The following is a 4,470-nucleotide window of genomic DNA, read 5'->3' as shown; positions in this document are numbered from 1 at the left end:
TCAACACACAAGTTTCTGAACTCTGCATGAGGGTTTCTCCGGCGAAGTGAGGGCCGTGAGGCACAGCTCCCCGTCCCCCGGTGACCCTGCTAGGTCCACCTTCTTAGGGAAACCCTCTGCAGAGGAGCTGACAGAGCCAGGAACTTGTGAGTTGTGTGTGTCCACTCAGGCATCATTCATGCTTGTTCTGTAGACAGTTCCTGTCAGAAGGAGGAGGCGCAGCAGGAGCGTCGGGGGGCGGAAGACGGTGCCTCAGTGCCTCTCTCCTTCTGACATTGTTAAAGAAAACACAACAAATTTATAATTATGTAGATAATTACATGTAGATAATGTCCTCAAGTTCTGTATAACCACTTTGTCCTCTCTCTGTGTTTGTTTCTCGTTCGTTGTTGTGTGTGTTTGTGTGCATTTGTCTCTTTCAAACAGGTGCCGGTCCTCACCTCTGCAGTGCTGCCGTCTCCTGTAGCGCTGCATGGTTCTAAGCTAAGTTTCCTTTCCTTTTTCTGTTCTCTCAGATTTGTCCTCAGGTTTGAAGTGTCTGCGTTGTGCAGCTGGTCTGGTCTGTCTCTAGACAGTTCAGGCTTCACCCACTAGTTAAATGGTGGAGGCTCACAGCGACATACTCAACACACAAGTTTCTGAACTCTGCATGAGGGTTTCTCCGGCGAAGTGAGGGCCGTGAGGCACAGCTCCCCGTCCCCCGGTGACCCTGCTAGGTCCACCTTCTTAGGGAAACCCTCTGCAGAGGAGCTGACAGAGCCAGGAACTTGTGAGTTGCGTGTGTCCACTCAGGCATCATTCATGCTTGTTCTGTAGGCAGTTCCTGTCAGAAGGAGGAGGCGCAGCAGGAGCGTCGGGGGGCGGAAGACGGTGCCTCAGTGCCTCTCTCCTTCTGACATTGTTAAAGAAAACACAACAAATTTATAATTATGTAGATAATTACATGTAGATAATGTCCTCAAGTTCTGTATAACCACTTTGTCCTCTCTCTGTGTTTGTTTCTCGTTCGTTGTTGTGTGTGTTTGTGTGCATTTGTCTCTTTCAAACAGGTGCCGGTCCTCACCTCTGCAGTGCTGCCGTCTCCTGTAGCGCTGCATGGTTCTAAGCTAAGTTTCCTTTCCTTTTTCTGTTCTCTCAGATTTGTCCTCAGGTTTGAAGTGTCTGTGTTGTGCAGCTGGTCTGGTCTGTCTCTAGACAGTTCAGGCTTCACCCACTAGTTAAATGGTGGAGGCTCACAGCGACATACTCAACACACAAGTTTCTGAACTCTGCATGAGGGTTTCTCCGACGAAGTGAGGGCCGTGAGGCACAGCTCCCCGTCCCCCGGTGACCCTGCTAGGTCCACCTTCTTAGGGAAACCCTCTGCAGAGGAGCTGACAGAGCCAGGAACTTGTGAGTTGCGTGTGTCCACTCAGGCATCATTCATGCTTGTTCTGTAGGCAGTTCCTGTCAGAAGGAGGAGGCGCAGCAGGAGCGTCGGGGGGCGGAAGACGGTGCCTCAGTGCCTCTCTCCTTCTGACATTGTTAAAGAAAACACAACAAATTTATAATTATGTAGATAATTACATGTAGATAATGTCCTCAAGTTCTGTATAACCACTTTGTCCTCTCTCTGTGTTTGTTTCTCGTTCGTTGTTGTGTGTGTTTGTGTGCATTTGTCTCTTTCAAACAGGTGCCGGTCCTCACCTCTGCAGTGCTGCCGTCTCCTGTAGCGCTGCATGGTTCTAAGCTAAGTTTCCTTTCCTTTTTCTGTTCTCTCAGATTTGTCCTCAGGTTTGAAGTGTCTGTGTTGTGCAGCTGGTCTGGTCTGTCTCTAGACAGTTCAGGCTTCACCCACTAGTTAAATGGTGGAGGCTCACAGCGACATACTCAGCACACAAGTTTCTGAACTCTGCATGAGGGTTTCTCCGACGAAGTGAGGGCCGTGAGGCACAGCTCCCCGTCCCCCGGTGACCCTGCTAGGTCCACCTTCTTAGGGAAACCCTCTGCAGAGGAGCTGACAGAGCCAGGAACTTGTGAGTTGCGTGTGTCCACTCAGGCATCATTCATGCTTGTTCTGTAGGCAGTTCCTGTCAGAAGGAGGAGGCGCAGCAGGAGCGTCGGGGGGCGGAAGACGGTGCCTCAGTGCCTCTCTCCTTCTGACATTGTTAAAGAAAACACAACAAATTTATAATTATGTAGATAATTACATGTAGATAATGTCCTCAAGTTCTGTATAACCACTTTGTCCTCTCTCTGTGTTTGTTTCTCGTTCGTTGTTGTGTGTGTTTGTGTGCATTTGTCTCTTTCAAACAGGTGCCGGTCCTGACCTCTGCAGTGCTGCCGTCTCCTGTAGCGCTGCATGGTTCTAAGCTAAGTTTCCTTTCCTTTTTCTGTTCTCTCAGATTTGTCCTCAGGTTTGAAGTGTCTGTGTTGTGCAGCTGGTCTGGTCTGTCTCTAGACAGTTCAGGCTTCACCCACTAGTTAAATGGTGGAGGCTCACAGCGACATACTCAACACACAAGTTTCTGAACTCTGCATGAGGGTTTCTCCGGCGAAGTGAGGGCCGTGAGGCACAGCTCCCCGTCCCCCGGTGACCCTGCTAGGTCCACCTTCTTAGGGAAACCCTCTGCAGAGGAGCTGACAGAGCCAGGAACTTGTGAGTTGCGTGTGTCCACTCAGGCATCATTCATGCTTGTTCTGTAGGCAGTTCCTGTCAGAAGGAGGAGGCGCAGCAGGAGCGTCGGGGGGCGGAAGACGGTGCCTCAGTGCCTCTCTCCTTCTGACATTGTTAAAGAAAACACAACAAATTTATAATTATGTAGATAATTACATGTAGATAATGTCCTCAAGTTCTGTATAACCACTTTGTCCTCTCTCTGTGTTTGTTTCTCGTTCGTTGTTGTGTGTGTTTGTGTGCATTTGTCTCTTTCAAACAGGTGCCGGTCCTGACCTCTGCAGTGCTGCCGTCTCCTGTAGCGCTGCATGGTTCTAAGCTAAGTTTCCTTTCCTTTTTCTGTTCTCTCAGATTTGTCCTCAGGTTTGAAGTGTCTGTGTTGTGCAGCTGGTCTGGTCTGTCTCTAGACAGTTCAGGCTTCACCCACTAGTTAAATGGTGGAGGCTCACAGCGACATACTCAACACACAAGTTTCTGAACTCTGCATGAGGGTTTCTCCGACGAAGTGAGGGCCGTGAGGCACAGCTCCCCGTCCCCCGGTGACCCTGCTAGGTCCACCTTCTTAGGGAAACCCTCTGCAGAGGAGCTGACAGAGCCAGGAACTTGTGAGTTGCGTGTGTCCACTCAGGCATCATTCATGCTTGTTCTGTAGGCAGTTCCTGTCAGAAGGAGGAGGCGCAGCAGGAGCGTCGGGGGGCGGAAGACGGTGCCTCAGTGCCTCTCTCCTTCTGACATTGTTAAAGAAAACACAACAAATTTATAATTATGTAGATAATTACATGTAGATAATGTCCTCAAGTTCTGTATAACCACTTTGTCCTCTCTCTGTGTTTGTTTCTCGTTCGTTGTTGTGTGTGTTTGTGTGCATTTGTCTCTTTCAAACAGGTGCCGGTCCTCACCTCTGCAGTGCTGCCGTCTCCTGTAGCGCTGCATGGTTCTAAGCTAAGTTTCCTTTCCTTTTTCTGTTCTCTCAGATTTGTCCTCAGGTTTGAAGTGTCTGTGTTGTGCAGCTGGTCTGGTCTGTCTCTAGACAGTTCAGGCTTCACCCACTAGTTAAATGGTGGAGGCTCACAGCGACATACTCAACACACAAGTTTCTGAACTCTGCATGAGGGTTTCTCCGGCGAAGTGAGGGCCGTGAGGCACAGCTCCCCGTCCCCCGGTGACCCTGCTAGGTCCACCTTCTTAGGGAAACCCTCTGCAGAGGAGCTGACAGAGCCAGGAACTTGTGAGTTGTGTGTGTCCACTCAGGCATCATTCATGCTTGTTCTGTAGACAGTTCCTGTCAGAAGGAGGAGGCGCAGCAGGAGCGTCGGGGGGCGGAAGACGGTGCCTCAGTGCCTCTCTCCTTCTGACATTGTTAAAGAAAACACAACAAATTTATAATTATGTAGATAATTACATGTAGATAATGTCCTCAAGTTCTGTATAACCACTTTGTCCTCTCTCTGTGTTTGTTTCTCGTTCGTTGTTGTGTGTGTTTGTGTGCATTTGTCTCTTTCAAACAGGTGCCGGTCCTCACCTCTGCAGTGCTGCCGTCTCCTGTAGCGCTGCATGGTTCTAAGCTAAGTTTCCTTTCCTTTTTCTGTTCTCTCAGATTTGTCCTCAGGTTTGAAGTGTCTGTGTTGTGCAGCTGGTCTGGTCTGTCTCTAGACAGTTCAGGCTTCACCCACTAGTTAAATGGTGGAGGCTCACAGCGACATACTCAACACACAAGTTTCTGAACTCTGCATGAGGGTTTCTCCGACGAAGTGAGGGCCGTGAGGCACAGCTCCCCGTCCCCCGGTGACCCTGCTAGGTCCACCTTCTTAGGG

The sequence above is a fragment of the Aulonocara sp. 'chitande type north' Nkhata Bay genome, unplaced genomic scaffold (assembly GCF_057382095.1).
Source record: "Aulonocara sp. 'chitande type north' Nkhata Bay isolate Kocher_YH1m ecotype deep benthic unplaced genomic scaffold, A_spYH_male_GT1.1 unmapped_scaffold_23, whole genome shotgun sequence".
Taxonomy (NCBI): domain Eukaryota; kingdom Metazoa; phylum Chordata; class Actinopteri; order Cichliformes; family Cichlidae; genus Aulonocara; species Aulonocara sp. 'chitande type north' Nkhata Bay.
The sequence above is the reverse complement of the archived record's forward strand: the minus strand, read 5'-3'. Positions refer to the sequence as shown.